Consider the following 21,738-nt stretch of genomic DNA (forward strand, 5'->3'; position numbering starts at 1 on the left):
CCTGGTGGGTGTGCGCGAGTTCAGGACGCCTCTTGGTCCTGCAGCCTACCCGCTCGTAGGATCAGAGGTCAAGTCAAAGGGCACGGTCGCCGGGTGCCTCGCCCTCCAGTCCAAACAGTGTGCCCCTAGGCTTCTGACTGACCACCACTAGTTCTGCTAGACTGGAGGGCGGGGAGGGGGCGGGTCTGGGGGGCGGGGAGAGGGCTGGCACAGAGGGACAGAGAGGCACTTCGGGAAATGTAGTTTCTGATCGCGAGGATGTAGATGCTGTTTCACTCTGTCTGCAGGATTGGGACTACAACTTCCAGAATCCTAAGGGCCCGTCACAGCGTCCATGCGCAGTGGGTGCCATCTTGTATCCTATCAGAGGAGGCGAGGATGATGTCACCTGCGAGTTGGTAACCTACGAGCGGCTGTGAAGGGAACTGTTTAACCGGATCCCATTGTACCGGGAACGCAGAGCGGCCTTTCCAGCATGCAGCGGCTGCTCAGGTGAGAGGACGCCTCGGCTCGCCCGCCGCACTCATTCATTAGCGGCACCGCACCGTGGCGCGGGGTGGGAGTGCTGGTCCCTCGCGCTGTTCGCGGCGCGCCCTCCTGCTGCTTCCCGGAGCTCCCGGGCCAGTAGGTAAATATTAAACTTGTCCTTCAGGTTGGGTCTGGGTGGGAACAGGACCGAGACAGCTTCGGGCTGCCAATCTAGGCTTTGGAAAATGGCTGCAGCGCGGCACGGAGCTAAGCGAGCCTGAAGGAAGGCGTCCGGGAGGATGGGGTCCCTCCCTTCTTTCTTTCCGAGGCGCTGGGTGGCAGTGAAGCCGGTCCGGTACATCTCGCTTCCCGGCCACAGGCTCCTCGGGGCCAGGGCTGAGGGAGCTGTGGCAGCGGGCGGCGCTCCTGGGCCGCTGGCTCTGAGAGATCCGTGGGCACGGCGTTGGCTGCGATTCACCCCACCATCCCTATCACCTTCGGGTCAAGCCATACTCAAAACGGAGGGGCTGACTGTAATCCGGGCAGTGTCCGAGCTTACTGTGTGCGGAAAGAAGAGGGAAACCTGGCATTGCGGAGGCCGCGAGCCGGCGGCTAGCTGCGGCGCGGGGAGGCTGCGTCTCCGGGAGGACTGGACGGGGTTCCCTGCGTCCTGCTTTGGGGGGCGCATCCCAGTCTTGGCTCTGCGGAATCGAGACCTGCAAAGGGCACCTGGGCGTGGGCTAGACGCTCTCCTTAGAACTATGGAGGTGATGGGGTGGTGGATAACCTAATGATAAGGTTCGCCGTTGGGGCAGGAGGGCTGGATAATCGGGTTTATCTAACTGGTGCCCCAAACCAGCTGTTTGTGATTGGCTTGTCTTCTACCTGGAGAGGAGAGCCAAGCGAGGCCAGGCCGGGCTCGGCCGGATAACTCTAAAGTCCTCCGGCTTTTCTTCTCCCTTTCTGCGTCAGCTTCATTCGTTCATTTACTCACATTCATCAAACCCTTCTACGATCTTTTGCACGTTGCTTACTATCAAGGTTTGGGATGTTCTGTCTCCTGCCCATAAAATGTTTTACTGTGCTCAGAAATAGATAACTGCTCTCGAGTTCCTCTCCCTCGCCATCGGTGTTGGGAGAGCATCCAGAGTAAATGTTGCCCGTGACGGTTTTGCCCCCATTGAATTGGTAGTTTCTTGAGATCTGAGCTGGACCTAGTGAATTGAAGCATAGTTTGCCTGCAAGACGAATCTGGTTGCCATGGCGACTTGTGCCTTTGGAATCTTAACAGCTCGCACTGCTGTTTCAATTCGTTGTGGCTCTGCGGGCAGCTGGGAGGGTGTGGTCGGGGGGTGTGGTCAAATGTTTGCCCTGGGCCCAGCTGCTCCCTCTTCCTCACCCTCCTGGCAGCTCTGGGACTCCCCATATTCCGTCCTACATACCGTGGACACCGTAATTTTGGACCCTTTTCCTCACACATGCCTATACATCATCTCAAAACGAATTGTCTGGGGCTTTTGTTCTTAGGTAAACTAAATTTGGAAGATGTTTTTCCCCCAACAAGTGAACCGTATCTTTCCATCATCATCATAGTTAATAGCGTTGGAGGCAGTTTAATCAACAAGGTCACTCTTCCCAGGCCTACACAGCTCCCTGGCCTGCAATTACCTGAAGGTGCCATTGCCTGTAAATGGCAGAGCAATTAATAATTGAAATTGAGGTATGGAGAGCACAGACATTGCAATCATTTTCATAAAATTTAAACGCCAGTGACGATCCTTATTGTGAAGCTCTGGAGGCTGAGAACAGGAGCCCTAGTGTGGGCGGCCGTGCTTTATGTGCTGTCCTGCTGTGGGCTCACAGTTAACCTTTGGGGCACCTGTCATCTCACTGGTAATGTAGACAGGGAAGTGCAGAGAATTCCTAACATTGCTTTTAGGTTTAAAGTCTTGCCACTTGGAAAATGGCCCCTCCTCCAAATAACACAAGGCTTAAACCCAGCTTGGATATTGTAACCTTCAACTTGTGTTGCTGGTCCCCAAACCAAGATCCTTGGGGTTACCGTTACAAAATGGACAGGACGGCTATAGTACTATTTTTAAATTTATAATACACTTGACACTCCTATTATCCCAGCGTCTGGACTTTTATGTTGTAGTTACAATTGGTTGTTTAGATTTTGTGGTTTGCAGATTCTTGGTGAATGTAGTTATTTGTAACTTAGTTCATCAAAAGGCATTTAAATTATACTAATGTTGTCTTTTCATCTCCTGCTTGCATTTTATCCAAGAGTGGTATCTCTCAGGATCGGGGGTGGGGCTGGGGGTGTGTGTATACAGGAGTGTCTATGCAAGTGCATTCATGTGCAGGTTAATACTTGGGTTGTTGTGCCAAGTGGATAATGCTCACCTTCTTAGGTAGGTAGTTACATCACTATGAGGCAGCAATAGCAAAAGTTATCACTCTCTTACTATGTATTTATTTTTGTCCTAGGATCTATGTGATAACAGCAAAATACCCTTCTTTTATTAGCATACTTGTCTATGTTTCTTGTTGCTAAGCTTTTTGAAGGCAAGTTCTTTGTCTTCTCAACCTTCCAGAATTTGGACCAGGTCTTTTAATAAGCACTTGTAAAAATGGCTATTAAGGAGGATCAGGAATCCAAGGTTTGTATTCTTTCTTCTGATAGTTATGTAATTTGTTGTAATAGCGCCCCCCTTTTTTGTCAATACTTACACCTTGCCACAATTCTTTCCATGAGTATAAAAATGATATACATTTTGCTATTTTATAATTACTTTTGCAATACATTCACCCACATAGGTTATTGTTTTTTCTTGTTATAATTTCTTAGTACACTTAACAAGATGCTTTTATTAGTAGTACTCTCCTTGGCCCAGATAATTTTCCCAGAGGGCAGATGGCAGGAAACTACAAAGAAAGACAAAGGCAAAGATAGTTAGACGCTTTTGTCAATCCACCAGTGGCTCCTGGAGTTGCTGGGAGACAGCAGTCTGTCATCTGGGGCAGAGTGATTCTATAAACAGGGTCTGCTGTCCTAGGCCAGCCCTAGGAGAGGACATTTGTCTGGCATTGGTAAAGTTGCTATGCAGTGGTCACATCCTGTGGGTCTGGAAAACCATCTTGAGAAGGGCCATAGAGAAGGGACATTGTAGGTCACATTCTTGAGTGGAATTTGAATCCTGGCTCTCTCTCCTTGGTGGATAGGTCTGAGTGTTGAGAATGTGCTGTGTATAGTTTTATTTGAGCTACTTTGTTTAAAAAGCTGCTTCTAGTGTTAGTAATAGGTTTCTCAGGACAAATAAGGTGTTTAAAAACAAAACCCAGTTAAGACTGAAACAGTTTCATTTTGTAAATATTTAGAGTATGGCTTTGGCTTGAGGCTCTTAGGTTCTTCTGTGAAAACACTTCAAAGTTACAGCTGGATTGGCAGGACTAAGCATTTCCCACAGAGCTCTGTACCATTGAGAGCTTCAGGTGTTTGGTTCAGAAAATGCCCCCTCAGAGATTGTCACTGGGTAGGGGGTCTTCCCTTGCGTCCTCTATTCTCATGTTTCTACGTCTTAAGTCTATATTTCTAATTATTCAGGAGAAAAACAACAAAACTTTGCCAACTGAGCTTGCCAAACTTGTTTTCTCTACAGGACACTCCAGTCGAAATGAAAGTGCCCCCCCCCCCCCCCCCCCCCCCGCCTTGGTATAAGGATTGTGAATTGTGGTGTTAACTCAGTAATGGAAGGAAGCCTCCTGGTTAATTGTGGCTAAATACTCACAACATCACTCCTTTTGTTTTAGGAGCTGAAGGGATTTTTTTAGGCTCAGTTTCAGTGGTCTTTTGTTTCTGCTTGTGGCTTGTAAGTCTGGTTGGCTAAACAGGCTGAGGCAGGGTTATCGATTTTGAAGTTACTTAGCAAGTGTATTGTCCTTTATGTATATTGTGGACTAGGTTGCTGGTAGAGACTATGTCCTAACCTCCTTAGTATCCCCGTTGAAAGGAGGACAGTTAAAGGTGAGATGCCAGTTGATCTCAGTGACCTATATTCTGCCCACAGCAGAGAACGGTGGCATTCACCTTTTATTTTCTGGTACCCCTTCCGCTGTCTCAGGAGCAGAGAACAGAGTATCTCCAAGGGAGTTTGCTTTCCCAATGTAAGGAATGAATTGAGTTTGTTGAATCTTAGGGGTATAGCAACAAGTGTCCTTGTCCTCACCACCTCACCTCTACCCTCAATTTTTAAGACAGGGTCTCATGTATCCCAGGCTGGCCTAAAACAGTAGAGGACAGGTTTGAACTTTTGATTTTCTGATCTCTGTCTCCCAAGTGCTTTGATTCTAGAATTGTGCTGCTCTACCTGGTTCATGCCAGGTGTGAAACAAGGGCTTCGTGTATGCTCCAGCAACAGAGCTATACATCCGACCCCATATTAGCACTTGAATGATAAAGCTTTTAAATTTCCTTTTTGCTATATTTCATATAGACATGTATTTCATATAGACAGAGTATCGGACAAAAGAAAATGTTTTTATATCCTATATTTAAATGTTTTTGGAGACTGTCCAGTTTCAGACCCTATTCGTGAGGGTAATTTTTCACTGGATTGAATCCATCATTTGGGTTCAGGCTTCTCACCTAGTAAAGGGCAAAAGACGCCTACTTTAACAGCTAAGAGACACCTAGCATCCTAGTTTCCCTCCCTTTTAAGGTAAACTGTGAAAGCTCTTTTGGAAAAAAAAAATGAAAACTTTAGCAGTAGTTAAACATGCAATCTGATATTGAATATCCTTAGGCATTAAAATAACCCTTTCTCCCTCTCTCTGCCTCAAAAGAGAGACCCGTTATATTGTAGCAAATTTGGAGCCAAGGAAACAGCTGTAATTCTTAAACCATAGCTACCATTGTGAATTAAATGTGGAAAGCTAGGGAAGTGAGTTTCATTTCCAGTGTAGTTGGTGTGACTTCCTGACATCCTCTTTTGGCATAGAACTCAATATTGTGCAACACTGACAATGTTTGATGCAGACAATTGACTGAAGCATAAAGTTGGTAATTTAGGGGAATAATGGGCAAACGGCACTGTACTAGCGAGACTGCCAGGAAGAGAAAATGACCATTAGGCTACTGAGATGTAATACCTCTTTGTCAGACACAGACTTGGGGAGCTTTCTCCCCACCTCATCCATCTGGCTGCATTCCTTAAGTATGTTACTCACCTTTAGCAAGAACTGGAGCTCATTTCTTCTGCAAACTGCACCGGGTTTCGAGTTGACGTTCCTTCTCTTCCTGCCAGGCACTCAGTTCCAGTCACCTGTTAAACTGCTCTTTGTCCTTTTCACCTGGGAAGAAAATACCTGTGGTGCAATTGGCAAACATTGCCTGTCTCATGGGTGCTTTGAATCTAGACTTCCAAACGTAGATAGCCCAGGTCTTAGCTTTGAGTTTTGTTTTTTAAACATATGGTTACTTTTCATTTTTTGGAGATGGGCTTTACAGTTTAGCTGTTGGCTAGGCTTTTGTTGTTAGAGATAGACAGAACAGGTCTAGATTATGGTTAGAGTCACTTTAATTTTGAGTCACACACCCGTAACTCACCATGGTGTCTATGTGTGTGCGTGTGTGTGTGTGTGTGTGTCTATGTGTGTGTATGTATATCTGTGTGTGCACATGTGCACATACATATTTTTGGCTACAAAGCAAACTAAGACTAGATAATGTATCACAGCTATTCAGAGCACAACCATCACTGCCAGGGGCGAAGGAAAGTGTCATGTTCTAAAATGAACTGAGAGTTTAGTTTCTTCAGACCCTGATAGAGGCAAGGGTTTGCCAAGGAATTGTGTTAGCCGTCCTCTTGCGAAAATTGGGTCAGAACTAGAGACAGCTCGCCAACAGTTTGCCAAAGGCTGCAGCCTGTGTTTTTCCTTTCCTGGAGAATGGCAGGTATTAGCAGTGAGTGTTTGGGGGTTGCTTCTGGGCTCTCTCTTCCTTCCCTGCTGAACTCCCTGGGTCCATAGAAGTTGTCTATCACACCCTGTTATCCCATAAAGTTCCTGCAGATTGCAAATTTTTACCTGAGAGGAGCAGTTGATAGTGCATTCATCAGCCTAGCCTGACTGTTCTTTTGTGCCTGCCCATAGATAGTAGCTTCGAAGCACTTTGACAAAACCAAGCAGTGAAATGTTAGGCACAAGCTAAGCTCAAATCTGCAACTTTGTAACAAGAAGGGACCTCCTGAACCCTGAGAGTTTACTGCAAACTATCTTAAGGGCTATTTTTAAAAACTGGACTGGTGAGATGGCTCTGGTCAAAAGTGCTGAGATCTGAAGACTTGAATTCCATCCCTGGAAGGCAGGTAAAGGTAGAAAAAGCAGAGAATTTTGTAACCTGAATGATCCGGAACAGTTCTTTAGGCTTAAAAACAAGACACTGGATTAACAACTGTAGTTAATCTAGCATTAATGGCTTTTATTTAACTCAGGATGACGGTGGCAAAAGCCCCCACTAGCATGTCTGTTCTAATCCTCCATCCTGTTTTGTATGTCGCAGTCAATTTGTACAAGAGTGCTCCCCCAGTGCTTGGCTAAATGTCAGGAAGGACCAAGAATAAATAAATGCTTGAAATCGAAGCCAGTGACCAAGGCTGACTGCAGCGTGTTCTTTGAAGGTTAAATGGACAGACCTGCTTTTATCCTTCTGTGGCTTTAATCAAGACTAATTAATTTGTCTATGTGTGCCTGCATGAGTTTGTGAGCATCACTTGTTCCCAGATGCCCCTGGAGTCCAGAGGGTATCAGGTCCCCTGGATGTTTGGGAGCCATTACCTGAGTGCTGGCAATCAAACTTATGTCCGCCTCAAGAGCAGCAAGGCTTCTTACTGCCGAGCCATTTCTCCAGCCCTGCTTTTGTAGTTTTGAGATCAAGAGTGGAGACTAGATTGAACTAGAAAAACTCTGTGACCCAGTTGAGGCTTCAGACTCTGTGAGTAGGTAACATAACTATACAACTCCAGGTCTGTGGAACTAACTGCTTTGCCTGTGACATTTTCTGTCAAGGGCTGATTAAAAATTAAAATCCAGCTATCTATGTATCTAATCTGTACATATCCATCTGTCCACTCATTCATCCATCTATCCATTTTCCCCTGGGTTGTAATTTGCTAACCCTGTTCTCAGGAGCACGGGACTATCTTCACAGGGCCTGGTTCAGTATCAGGGGAACCACAGTCATTGGCCTTATGATGTGGCATCCTCCAGAGCCCAGCACAAGGAGTGTGCTCTCTGAGAGCACAGATTGACACTGCAGTCCTCCCACTAGGGCTCAGGTTGTTTTTCTGATGGAACAAGATGAGGGAAGTAGGTGGAGGGAGGACCAGGAGTTACTGGATTTCATTTATCTTATCAGCCCTTTCCCTCTGGATTGTCTTTGTTTACAGTCTTCTTGGGCCAGGAATTCCTCTCACAGAGTATGCGCATTCTCAGGGACATGCTGCTTTCACAGAGCATGCACACACTCAGGGACGGCAAACGGGGCTTCCAACAGAGACTGCCCAATGCACACACTCAGGGACAGATCTTTAGGGGCCAAAGGAAATGAATAATCACAAGTAGATTTAAAGTGAACATCTGTACATGACTTATGTTTGGCAGGACTCCGACTGAATGATACTCTGGATGGAACCTTTTTACCTGCTCATGTTTTGCAGTTCCACACAGGAAAAGAAATGCCCCTGCTGTGGTGTTGTGATTTGGGTGATCCCAGTGATTCCTTTCACCCTTCTTGGGCCTCTTTTTCCTCATTTGTAAGACAGCGTGTTCACATTTAATTCTTCTGGGTGAAAATCACACACTGTTAGGAGTAGAGTGTTATTAGAACAGTAATGACCTAATTTATTTAGCTTTCTGAGCAATTTGTGTGTAAGAGGCACTGTGCACATAGGTTTAATATCATTGGTTGGCTTTGCCTTTCCAGTTTCCCTACCTGCATTCTGCCCTGGGACATTCTGGGCAGACCCTCTCCTCTGGGTCTAAAGCCAAATACCTGACCATACGAAGCAACTTCCGAGGATATAAGAGATGAAGCTAGGCAGTGTTTTTTGGTGTTATTCCATTCTATTTAAACTGGTAATCTCTTTAAGCTAGAATAACCCCAACAATGCCTCACAGGCCACTGTTGCCTATGTCCTAAGCAGGTCTAAAAATGCCTATATAGACAAGTATGCTCTTGAACTTCTAGTCATCCTTCCTCACCCCCAGAAGTGCTGAATCACTACCACACCTGTTTTGCACAGTGCTGGGTTCAAACCCAAGGCTTTGAGCATCCTGGGCAAGCACTTCAGGTTACACCTCTGGCTCAGCAGTGCTTGTAAACATTGAATGGCATGCGTGCATGAGCGCTTATTCTTCAAGTACCACAGGTCTCACCCTGCCCTTGTGCCACGTGCACGGCCATTTACTTCACAGCATTCTCTCTTTACTTCCTTGCCCCTGATAACATTAAATGTGTAATTCTATAAAAATATTTTTACATTATGGATCGCATGTGCGTGTGCACGCATGCGTGTGCACGTTTGCTGTCTGTAGCTATGTTAAACACCACGACCAAGCGACTTGGGAAAAGAGGGTCTGTTCCATCTCATAATAAAGAGACCATGCCATCGTCTGTCTTGGAGAGAAGAAAGGCAGAAACTGGAGTGGAAACCATGGAGGACTGCTGCTCACTGGTTTGCTCTTTCTTTGTAGCTCAGCCAGCTTTGTTATCTAGCCTAGAGCTACCTGACTGGTCTTCCTACATCAATTATCAATCAAGAAAATGCCCCCACAGACATGCTCACAGGGCAGGGTGACTGAGGAGACTCCCTCTATAACTCTGGGCTGTGTCAACAGCTGATGCTAGCCCGAGAGAGGGAAAGGATGGATTTGACTGCAAATGCAAATTCCATGATGTCCGTGAGTACCTGCGGAGGTCAGAGGACACCTCAGAGAGTCAGTCCTCTTCCACCCTGTGAGTGCTGTGACTGAATTCAGGTCATCAGTCTTACCTGCTGAGCTGTCTCACTGCCTCAGGGGTATAATTCTTAATTGAAACCAAATGACACTCAGATGAGGTTCGTCAAAGGTTTATGAACCAGTAGTCCTCTGGCAAACAGTCCTTTCTTCTTCTCTGGTCCCTTGTTTCTCAACACATTGAACACTGGCCTGGATAATGCTGTTGGGAGGGGGTCTCCCTAGTGCGGTGTTCAGCCGCACCCCGACCTGCATCCATGCATGGATCCATGCTTATGGTGCCCCTCCACTGTTGCAACACAACTTCAAAGTCAGACATAGCCAAGCATCTCCTAGAGGATAAAATTGCCCTTGTGGAGAGTGAGCGAGAAGATTTTAAATGGTCCAAGGGCTTTAAACATTGAAACAGGCTTGCATGTTTAGGGGATAAACTGGATTTCTTTTGGGAAATGGAGTTGCCCCTGCTGGTTTTATTTATTTGGGCAGTTGGTTAAAGCCAAGAGAAAGGTCAGGGGATTAGAGCCATTGGGGTCATTTCTCCATTCTTCCATGACCATAGCCTGGGAAGCCAGCCACATTTTAAGATATGTCCTTGGTCACAACAGGGGACCCTGTGAGACACTGGTTCTGGCCAGGGAAAGCCCACCAGCGCCAGTGAGTAAACAGCTTTGAAGCCTGTGGCCTGGGTTTGTAGGTCAGTTACCTTATCTCTGGATAAGGAAGACTAGGCTTTGGGGAAAGGGAAGCCAAAGCTCTTGCTGTTGTCAAAGGCCAGCGTGCTTTAAAAACAGCTTTAGCCTTTAAAAGCCACAGCAACAGCTTGTCCCAGAACAGAGAAGCGCCCTGACTTGTTCCCCTCCCACTCCCCAGACAAGAATGTCTTTCAAACTTCACTTGGGTTTTGGCACCCTCCAAACTTGCCTTTCAGAGTTCAAAGTGAAAATGTTGTCGCACTTTAATTAACTGACCCAAGATCCTCTTTTGGTCACTAACGTAAAGATAATGTGTGAGGAGGCATGGCTTCCATTAAACAGTTAGCCAGCACTTAGGGAGATGGCTCTGATGATGACATGCTTGTTGGGCAGGGCAAGTGTGAGGACCTGAGTTTGAATACTTGACACCCACCTAAAAAGACACAGATAGTGTCAGCCTATAGTCACAGCTGGGGAGGTAGTAAATCTCTGAGTGCACTCCAGATTTAGTGAGAGACTTAGCCTCAAAAAAGTCAGGCAGAGAGCAGAGTAGAAGGACATATGGCATTGACCTGGCTACCCATGCACACATATACACACATACACGCACATATACACACATATACACGCACACACATGCACACACACGCGTACACACACACACACATTTTACAGGTGAATGAGTACATATGTTACCTGCAGACCACACACAAAATTAAAAACAAGTCAGCCATAGTTCCTTCTCAGGAGCTGTGTGGACTTTTGAGGTCATCTGCACCCCTCCTCGGGGTCTACCATGTCTGTTCTCCAGCTGGCCATTAGGCTTTCCCGGGCTGACTTGAGAAAGAGATGCATGAGGAGACTGGTTTGCAACACCTAGGGCCCTAGCTCCAGGACTGTCACAGTCACCCTAGAAAGTCCTAACATGAAAATGTGAGAAGATCAGGAGAGCTTGGGTTTGGGAAGTGTGGGTCTAGTTGCACATTGTGTCAGGCCATCTGTCTGTCTGTCTGTCTAAATGTTAACTCTCAGTGTTTGTATTCATTTGTATGAACTTTGTAAACCTTTTTATTTAGAATTTTGCATATGTGAGGAAGGTGTTTTTTTTTTTTTTTGTGGGTGTCATAGTGCATATTGTGTGAAATGTTGGACTCTGTGCTTCTAATAAGTGTGGGGCTTTATCATATTTAACTGAAACCTGTAAGTACCTGGAAATTCTCTTTTCCCCAAGATCCTTTCCTGGGAGGCTTCCATGCACCCTTTAACAAATCATTTGTTTTTAAAAAAAAAAAAAAAGGTAACAAACTGCCTAGTCACAAATGCTTAACACTAAGCAGGGTCTTTGGGATAAAGCTGGGCAGTGGAGTAGTCACGAGTGCTCTTCCTAGCCTCTGTTCTAGAGGAGACCCAGAAGTGATCTAGAAAGCTCTTAGCTATTTCACAGCTAATCCAGGCCCTGAGAGCTTCCTAGCTGACTGCTCCGCAGAGCAGAGCACATCTGGTGCTGCCGTTTCCTTCCTGAGCTGGCACCTTTCCAGCACATCCCCACGGAAGAGCTTGTCTTTGCTCAGAGTTATAACCACCAAGTGGGGAATATTGCTTGATTGGTTGATTGATCAATCAATTGTGTCTGTGTGCGTGTGTGTGCCATGGCACACATTGTGAGGTCAGAGAACAACTCTTAGGAGTCCACATGCACCAGGTAGCTTCTAGGGACCAAACTCTGTCAGGCTTGAGGCAAAGGTTTTAACCCACTGAGCCATCTCCCTGGCCCTACAGTAACTTCCAGATTCTGATTCCTAAGCAAGGATAGCAGAGACAAGAAAACAATTAACATTTAGGAATGTATGTATAATAATTTATGGACTCTTCCATGAGCTGTGGAAGCAATGCCTGAAAGCACCCCTTGCTCTCTCAGCGTGGAGAACACGCTTGATGTTGGCTGAGGACCTCAGAGTGCTGCTGGTTTACATTATTCCCTTTACTTATGTTCCCTTTGTCATACAAAAGCCCTGCTCCACTCTGTCAGACTTGTGTCTTTGGTTTCTGAAATAAACAGATGACCTTGTGCAGAAGGGCTTTCCCAAGTGGAGAGGTCATTGTTTCCACTCTGAGGAATCTCATGCTTTGCTTCTTTGGAACATTTCCAGCTTTCCTTTTTACTTATTTTTACATTCACTTGTGTGTGTGTGTGTGTGTGTGTGTGTGTGTGTGTGTGTATCGTGTGTCTGTTGTGTGTGTCATGGTGTGTGTGTATCATGTGTGTGTGTGTCTGTCCTGTGTGTCATGGTGTGTGTGTGTGTGTGTGTGTGTGTGTGTGTGTGTGTGTGTGTGTGTGTAGGTCAGAGAACAACTTGAAGGAGTTGGTCCTCTCCTACTGCTCATGCTCCAGGGCTAGACCTCATCTGAGCACGCTGACCTGCTGAGCCATCCTGTCAGGTTCACATTGCCGTCCTTTCAAAGGAGCAGCCACAGCAATGGTTACAGGAGCAATATCTTTAATCTCCAATTAGGTTTATCAGTGTTTGTTATGCTTGCAGTTCTTCTGCAAATGATGGATTTGAGTCTTGGAGGACCAAGAGTTTCCAAGGAGATTCCAAGAGAATTGTTAGCCTGACATGGTCTTGAAGGAAGAATGTCAGTTAAAAGGAACACAAGGCTTCTTCTGGAGGATGGTGGGATGTCCTGGGAAGGGTATTAATTATATGACTTATTAGTACAACAAAGACCTCTGAGCTACACTATACAGATATCTCATGGATTACAAATTCTGTCCCAATGAAGTTAGGCATAGTCATGTAAGGAACCTGAGGAAAATGTGAGGTCTCAGAGATCATACTTTAACACTGCTGTCATTATATGTGTCTTGATTCTTCCTCTAGCTAGATGTGTACCATGGACAAAGAAGAATTTTGGCAATTTCTTGCTATCTAAGGTCATCTGAAATATGGAAGACTGACTGCTAGGAAGCCATTTTTGCTGTGGTGGGACCTGGTTCTTCTAGTCACTGTCTGCTTCACACCCACTGCGATGATGACGTTGGCTTTACGTTTATACTAGTTACTGTTTGTTTTAAACTTGTTCCTTTTGATTAGTCCGCAAGATTTTTTTCACCGTGGAAATACCACACTACAAAACCCATTTAGCAGGAGTTCTTCCCTGTAGAGATGTGTGTGTTGATAAGGTGTATTTTCATTTGTCAGACATCATGAAGCTCAAAGGCTCTCAAATTTGGATTCATGATCCTCTGAGAAACCTGCATTAATTTTTTTTCTTTTTTTGGGGGGTGGGGTATGGTAGAGAGGTAGGAAGGGTCAGGGAGATGAGTGGGATTGAGATGCAAGATGTGAAACTAACAAAGATTCAAAAAAATTTAAAACAATGGCCGAATGTTTGGGAAGTTAATCGGTACCCCTGGAAATAGAATCCACGTGCAAAGGCAGTTCTGGAGAGACTGAGTGCTACTCTGCTAGAAGATGCTGTCCAGACATACTGGTTTCACCGCTGGGTAATAACTCAGTACACATACTTACTGGCTTGACCCAGCACTCAGGAACCTGGATTTGCCCTGCTAGGTCCTCTGGAAGAGTCTTGGCAAGCTACAATCCAGGTGTCAACCACGGCTGCTGTTGTCTTCTGGGGCTCAGGATCTTCAGGATCACCGGTGGTTAGCAGAATACATTTTCTTGTGATAAAAACCAAGGACTTGCTAGTTCTGGAGTATGTTTTGTGTATAGAGGACATCAGGTCCCATGGCGTACGTAGGGTGACATTATCAGTTCACTGGGATGATGTTTGCTGTCATCCGTGCCAGCAGGGGAAACGTCTCTGACTCCCCCTCCCCCTTTCTTTCTACATTAACTTGAGAAAAATTTGATAGGAAAAGGGCTGAAGTGGTTAGGCCCCATCATGGACAATCTCCTTGGACTGTGGAACTTAGTACCGCCATGATAGTGACAGAGTATCATGACCGCAGCGTCTACCTGTGGGTCCTCTGAAAGCGAGGGCAGTAGGCTTACGTTCTCCTCCAGCCATCAGAAATGGCGGCAATGTACTCTTTATGATTATTAAGATGGAAACATAATTTAAAAGCCTCCAGAATGGATAGCATGGCATGGAGACCCTCTCTGTTTCCTCAGATGTTTCTCCCTCAGACTTACCCCTTCCCACTGTTTCAAATATAAAAATATAGGTCAAAGATAAAAGATGCCAACTTTTCCACAACAGAAAAATTAGTTTAAGGAGTTTGTGAATCTTCCTTGTATGCACAGCTTAGAGACCGACTCAGGGCTAATCTTTCATCTCTATTGTCAATAGCTCAGCTCTACATAAATTCTGGATATCAGATCATATCTTCTGTAAATATTTTTGCATTTTAGAGTACATGTCTTAAGAGACCAAGACCTCTCCCATCCCCATCCCCTGCCCAGTTGGCAAGCACATGGAGGCCAAAGGTCAATGTCTGGTTTCTTCCTCGCTCTTTCTCCACCTAAGTTTTTGACACAAAGTCCCAAACTCATCAGTTTCGGCTAGACTGGTCTTTGCTTCCTCAGGGATGGGGTTGCAGATGTATGTCACCCCACCTGGCTTTTATGTAGGTATGGGGATCCTAACTCAAGTCCACATGCTTATGCAACAAGTATGTTTGCAACCAAGCCGCCTCTAAAGACAGCTAAAACCCACCATCACTCCTAAAGTTATCTAAGATAGCGCATGCTAACTAAGTCCTCTAAACATTTACTCAGTTTAATAGTTATTCAACTCTGGAGTCAAACAAGCTCCGCACGTGGTGGTGGTGGTGTGTGATGGTGATGGTGGTTATGGTGGTGGTGGTGGTGGGGGTGGGGTGGTGGTGGTGGTGGTGGTGATGGTGGTTATGGTTGTTGTGGTGGTGGTGATGGTGGTTATGGTGGTTATGGTTGTGGTGGTGGTGGTGATGGTGGTTATGGTTGTGGTGGTGGTGGTGATGTGGGTGGTGGTAGTGGTGATGTGTGTGTTCCTGTCTAAGTCTCATGCAGTTTTTTACTTTGCTGCCTGTGAGAACTTCATTAGCTGCTCTACGGAATTTCAAAGTCTGGAGCTCACGGTCCAGTCTGTTTCTGTTACCTCCAGTTCCTGTAAATTGGTTAAAATGATGATAATTGATGCCTTGAGCCATCTGTTCACCGTAGAAGCACGAAAGCCGCTTGCTAAGCCTTGTGGGGCATCATTAGGGGTTCCTGTGGAAACAGACATTTAGAGAAGTGAGCGCAGGGAAGAGAGGAGCATAGGTTTCCCCCTAGATTCTTAGTTTAAAGAGCGGTGCAGTGCTTGTATGCTGATAGGGTACAGCTCAGTTAGGAGTCTTTTAAGCAGTCTATAACAGTGGAGGTTGAGGGAGGCTTCCATTTCCTTAGCTGTTTGGCCCAAATAGTTTTTTTTTTGTTGTTGTTGTTTTTTTTTTTGTTGAATTACACTTTAGCTTCTTGAGAAGAGAATAGAAAGTCTTATAGCAGGAAAGAATTCAGATTTGAGTTCTGCAAAGGAGCTAGCTCTTGAAAGTTGGGAATCACAAATTATAACTTTTAAAACTAACTGGCATTGCTAGCAATGTTGCATTTGTAGGCTCTGCAAACACGTGTCCTTTGTTCTTAGGGATGTGATAGATATTTTTAAAAACACAACATTCGTATTAATAGATTCACTTTATATGACAATCACTGGATGAAGATGAAGCAGTGTGATTTTAAGTTCATTTAGGAGGAAAATGAACTTGGACTGATGTAAGTGTGCTCGCAGTAGCTTGGAGCAGGGTCTGGGATGTTCCCAGGAAAGGGCGGCTAGTGCAGATTTTAGAAGATCTAGCTGTGTAACTGCCACTGTAGTTCCAGAGTACCACAGACAGTGTGTAAATAGATGGATGGGTCTGACAGGTAAGTGCTGGCTGACTGGGCTGGAGGGGAATCAGCTGCCTCAGGAGACAATGAACTCAGTTTAGGAAACTACCTTTGTTGTCCTGTGACTAGTTGAAATTATGCATATATATGCCTAATTTATATTTATATATATGCACACATATGCAATGTTTCATATATAATTGTAAATATTTAAATGTAGGCTCCTTAAAGGAAATGTTAAAAATTTTTAAAAATGTTTATCACTATATAAAAATGCAGTAAATAACTAAAAGACAAACACCTTTTAGACTAATCTAATTTGGCAGCATCTCAGTGTATAGCACACTTCCAGGAGTGCCTGCTAATGTGTGAATGCTTGTGAGGCCTAGCTTAAGGGAGACAGAGCCTGGGGGAGGAGGGATGGAGGGGAAAAGGGAGGGAGGGAGGATGTTTTACACTGTGAAGATGCAGGAGCTGAAGTGATCCTCAGCTTCTTGCAGTGCGTCTGAGGCTGGCTCAGTCGTCTGTAAAGTGAGATATTGACACGGGCTCTATTTTCAATAAATATATTTTTAAAATATGAATAAAGATGAGAGCTACCAGAATGCAAGCTGTTAACTGCAAAAAGTTGCTTCAATCAGACTGCTTTAAGGAAGAGAGCGGTAAGAAAGTCAGGCCATCCCGACTTAGCAATGGGTTTAACGAGCAAGGTTTTGCCTCTGTGAGAGTGTAAAATCAATATACATTCAGTAGAAAGTGTACTTTGGATTTTGAATGTTGATCTTGTTTTAGGCTAGCAAGATGTGGTGTTCTGGTCAATGGTGGGTAGTGGGTGTGAACCACAGATCCTGGGAACCCATAGGATCAGCCACTGCATTCTTGTTAGAATTATCTTGTTAGAATATGAATATCTTGTTAGAATAGACAGACATTAAAATCATTCAGTTATTCACTTAAAGATACCAATAATGAAACCCATTCCATGATATCATCTGAGGGATGACTTAACCACGAGCACTGGATGTTCATTCTGTGTCTTTCCTGGGAAGATGAAACTGAAAATCACAGTTACAAATAGTGGTTTTGTGTTGTGCTTGCTACGTCCTCAGTGATAGTGTTGAGGGCTCTGCACATCCGGTGCATTTCAACATGCAGCATCCCTAACTTTTAAGGGCTCATCGGGGCAGCACCTCGTCACAAGTCAGGTATTGTTCCTTGTTGAAGTCTTGGATCCTAAGCTTCTTGAGAACTCACTGTACAGTCTTCATTTCTGTTCACAACAAAATAGCAGACCCAGGAGCAAGGGCAGAATTTTGACTGAGCCTGTTTTGCTGGAGTAGACCATAATTATTTGAAAACACAATTTAATCCGTGATCTAATTAGTCCCGCCCCTTATTTTTCATAAGTGTTATGACTTCTCTTTAAATTCAATCTACTTGTAGTTAGTTGGTGAAAAAGAATAATTTCCAAAGGGCAAAAGAAAAACTAGATTCACAATTATAGACACAGGCAGACAATTTTGTTTAGCTTACTGATTAATGAGCCACAGTAGGATGTTCGGACCAGAGAAGAGAGCGGAACAGTGGATAAGCAGGTGTATGCCTAGCTAGCCAGCAGGAGTGCTGGGATACAATGCTGGCCAGGAGGAGTGCTGGGATACACTGCTAGCCAGCAGGAGTGCTGGGATACACTGCTGGCCAGCAGGAGTGCTGGGATACACTGCTAGCCAGCAGGAGTGCTGGGATACACTGCTGGCCAGCAGGAGTGCTGGGATACACAGCTCGAATCCCCAAGCTGGTGATAGCCTTAAGGGTCATAAAACGCTATGTAAGTTAGCTCATGTCGCCCTAGAACTGTGAAACTGCTGGTCCAGCAGGCTCTTGAGAGTTTTAGTTTTAATACTATTTGACCCTATTAAAAATTCAAGACTTCAAATAGAGTTGATCTTGTTATATAAATATCTTGTTAGAATAGACAAGAGTTTAAAATCATTCACTTATCACTTAAAGATCTCAATAATGAAACTCATTTCATGATATCATCTGAGGGATGACTTAATCACCAGCACTGGATGTTCTGGAAAATTCTGTGTCTTTGTTGGGAGAATGAAAGTAAAAGTTGCAATTACAAATAGTGGCTTTGTGTTGTGATTAATTTTGAGCTTACAAATGGTGAAAATGTCTGCCACTTCCCAAGAACATGCTTGGAGACCACTGGCTTTAGTACAAACAAAAAGGTCAAAGACCACAGCCCGCTCTCCCTGAGAGAACGAATACCCAGTAATTATTGCCTACTTGTAAATCTTTTTCTTCTCCTTCCTGACAGTAGCTCCTTTTCCGATAAGAGTTTCCTAATAAACATGGGGAGTTTTCAAAGCTAATCTGATTCTAATTGGGAAACGTTTACTTTTTGTTATAAAATTGTTGTAGGCTCACTATGAGAAAATGAAAAAAAAAAAAATCCCAGTGTGTAGACATCCATTGGTAGTCCCAGTACTTGGGAGGTCAGAGGCAGGAGGATCAATCAGGCATTCCCAAGGCTATCTTTAGCTGTACAGTGAGTTTGGGGGCCAGCCTTTGTCTACAGGAGTCTCTGTCATAACAAAACAAAACAGTGAAAATAAAAAAAAACAGTGAAAATATATAAATCCTGTATTTTGTCACTGTCTGCACTCTTCAGCGTCCTTTCTCTGAGTAAATATCAGGAACACACTTCATCTTCTTGACACATTTCGAAAACTTTGGGGTGACAGTTTCCTCTCTGTAAAATGTGGTTGGCAGTCGTTGGCTTCTTAGACAGGGTCTCCTTGTGTAGTCCTGGCTGGTCTTGAACTCAAGGTGATCCTACTGCCCTTCTCTCTGGTGCCGGGATGACAATGGTATCATCCTCCCTGGCTTCATGATGTTTGTCCTTTAAAATGAACATGTTTCAAGTTTTGGTTTATTTTCTCAGAGCAGGTTCTTAGAAATGGAGCACAAGGTTCAAAGGTATTCAGCAGGACTGTTTTAAAGTCCTGCTAAGCTATTATCCAGAAAGGTTTTATATGTTGGTAACAGCAGGGTATAAAAGCACAGCTGGTACCTAGGAGCACATCAGTGCCTCACCGTTGTCTGTAGGTAACGGCCAGCAAGTTCTACTACAGTGTACTTTAATTTCCATAGCAAATTGATGTTAAGTAAAACCTTTCCCCTTAGTCATTTATATTTTTCCTTTCTCAGATTTACTCATTTATCTATTTACCCATTTACCTATTTAATTTAAAAAAGGTGCTTTAAAAGTCATTTTGGGTATTGGGAATTAAACCCAGAGCCTGATGCATGCTGAGTGAGTGCCCTGCAGTGAGCTAGGCCTTAAACCATTTTCATGTTTTCTATTTCGAGACCGAGTCTAGCTCAGTTGCTCAGGCAGGCAATGACCTTGTGATCCTCTTGCCTCAGGTTCCAGGTAGCTGGACTTCTCCCCCTGCACCAGGAGGCCCAGCAAATCTCCATGTTTTATAGATGACCATGAGAGAGATCAATTATCACACTTTCATAAATGCAACCAGTAATCCTGAAAGCCATGGGAAGGATACTTTCGAGATGTCTGGGGACTCATAAAGGAACCTAAAGTATTCCGGGGTGATGGAAGTCTGAGGCAACAGTTTTCTGTAGTCATCCTCACACACACTTTCCCCAGTATCTGAAGGGTACCAGAGAGCTTGTCTATCACCAAGACACATTTCCTCGAGGCTACCTCAGTGGTTTCTTCTCAGCAGTTCTGTTGTGGAGGGTGGCCACAGAAGGCCCTTCTGAAGGCATGGCAGGCAGGGGGTGACAGAGTTTTTCCACTGGACTGCACTTTTCTGGATGAGTAGGAGGCAGAACAATGAAATAATCCAAATATTATGGAGAGAGGGAGAAGTTTATATTACAATGGTTTACGTGATAAAAGAAATGTTATCCCTGGTACATTTTGTTTAGAAATGGTGTTGTAAAGCAGAGACTCACGTGCGTCCCTGGAATATCTACTATGTTGCATTTGTAGCATCAATGTCACAAGGTCCTGGCACCATCAGAGTCTAATGGCCTTATGTCAATACATCATAAGTCAATACTGTGGGGAAAAGGGTTTCCTCTTACCTGACATGTGGGTTTGCTCAGACAGAAATTCATCTGCTTCCAACCACAGGGAGATTGACTTGGTTCTTTAGTACTATGATTCTGTTCAGATACTATTATTTGACTTATTCTGTCTCTGCTTAAAAAATTATAACATGGACACACATACACGCTCACATATGCTTACACACTTAGATGATCACACACTCACACATGTACAACATGCTTACACAAACATACGCTCACATATGCTTACAGGCTCACACATATGCACACATGCTTACACATACATGTTCATATATGCTTACATGCTCACACACATGCATAACATGCTTACACACATGCACACACACTCACTCATGCACAATATGCTTACACATGCACAACATGCTTACACATGCTGTCACTCACATGCTCACATATGCTCACACACACATACTAACATATGCTTACACACACATGCACACATGCTCATACACTGTAGCACATGGGGCTTTGTTTAGGAGGTGTATGTATGTGCATTGACTCATAGGCACTGTGGTTGTTGCAGGAGTGTTCTTGGGATTAAGAACTAGGATGCAAGGAGCAGGTCTTGTGTGCTTGTTCCTCCTGAAGCAGTAATGCACCTTCTTCCTAGTCAGGGGAATGGGGTTTGGGGAAGGTGAGGCAGATATTTCCCTGAGCGGATTCAGTCAGACCCCAGGTATGTATGTAATTTTATGAAGTTGACTGCAGCAGTGGGATTTTCAAGTTTACCAAATGTTGAAATGAAAACAGACATTTTCTTCACTCCTGTGAATAAACAAACAGCACTGTCAGGTGGACCACAGACTACTTCACCTTGCATTCTTATGTTGTCCTGACCTGCCAGACATACAGACATACTCAAACATGGAATGAAATAAAGCCTGCCAGTCTTTTCTATGCATGGTAAAATTGCAAATTAATCATACTTTTCTTATTCAGAATGGTAATGTCTGTCTGTCTCTCTGTGTGTTTGTGTGTGTCTCTCTTCCTGTTTTTTCAGGGTGGGGGTGGGGTGGGGTGGGGATTGGGATGGGTGAAGACTGAACCTGAGGTCTTGTACTGGTTCATGCTAGACAAGCCTACTTCTGTTGACCTCTAGCCATAGACTTCCTTGTTTGCAAGAGTGAGGTAGCACAATGCAATGGTTTTTATTCTAATATAAGCTAATTATTGAGTTGAAGCTAGCCTGATCTACAGATTGAATTCCAGGACAACTAGAGGTATACAGAGAAACCCTGTTTGAAAAAAAAAAAAGGTAGAATATATGGCTGGAGTCCCATTTATAACTTTTCCTAGGCTTTGGTTCTTAAAGGACTGTCTCACTGACTCAAGCTTGACAGTTTTGATATTACCACATCATACATTTTTAAAGAGATGGATAGCTATCATTTGGTTTGTATTTACTGATGGTCTCAAATATACAGCTTGTTTGATAGAACATTTTAAATATCCAGGCTTAAAAAAGAATAGCAAATGACATGGTATATAAAGGAATGATAAAACCACAATTCATTTGGCACACTCATCTGGTCGGAAGGCATAAGCTCTTCTAA

General features: G+C 44.4%; 1 protein-coding gene across 8 annotated transcripts in view; it reads left to right on the forward strand.

The window, feature by feature from the left end:
* The first annotated feature begins 392 nt into the window (after positions 1-392).
* The window catches only part of Daam1 (dishevelled associated activator of morphogenesis 1), a 160,577-nt gene continuing 139,231 nt past the window's right edge, over positions 393-21,738 (forward strand). For 4 of the 8 annotated variants that reach the window (XM_087553227.1, XM_087553229.1, NM_001433961.1 and 1 more), the window contains exon 1: positions 393-628. The gene's annotated coding sequence lies outside the window, so the exon portion shown is untranslated. The remainder of the gene's footprint in view (positions 629-21,738) is intronic. The other 4 variants (NM_001433960.1, NM_001433963.1, NM_001433962.1 and 1 more) reach the window with 1 other exon arrangement.

The sequence above is a fragment of the Rattus norvegicus genome, chromosome 6 (genome assembly GCF_021556685.1).
Source record: "Rattus norvegicus strain SHRSP/BbbUtx chromosome 6, alternate assembly SHRSP_T2T, whole genome shotgun sequence".
Taxonomy (NCBI): Eukaryota; Metazoa; Chordata; class Mammalia; order Rodentia; family Muridae; genus Rattus; species Rattus norvegicus.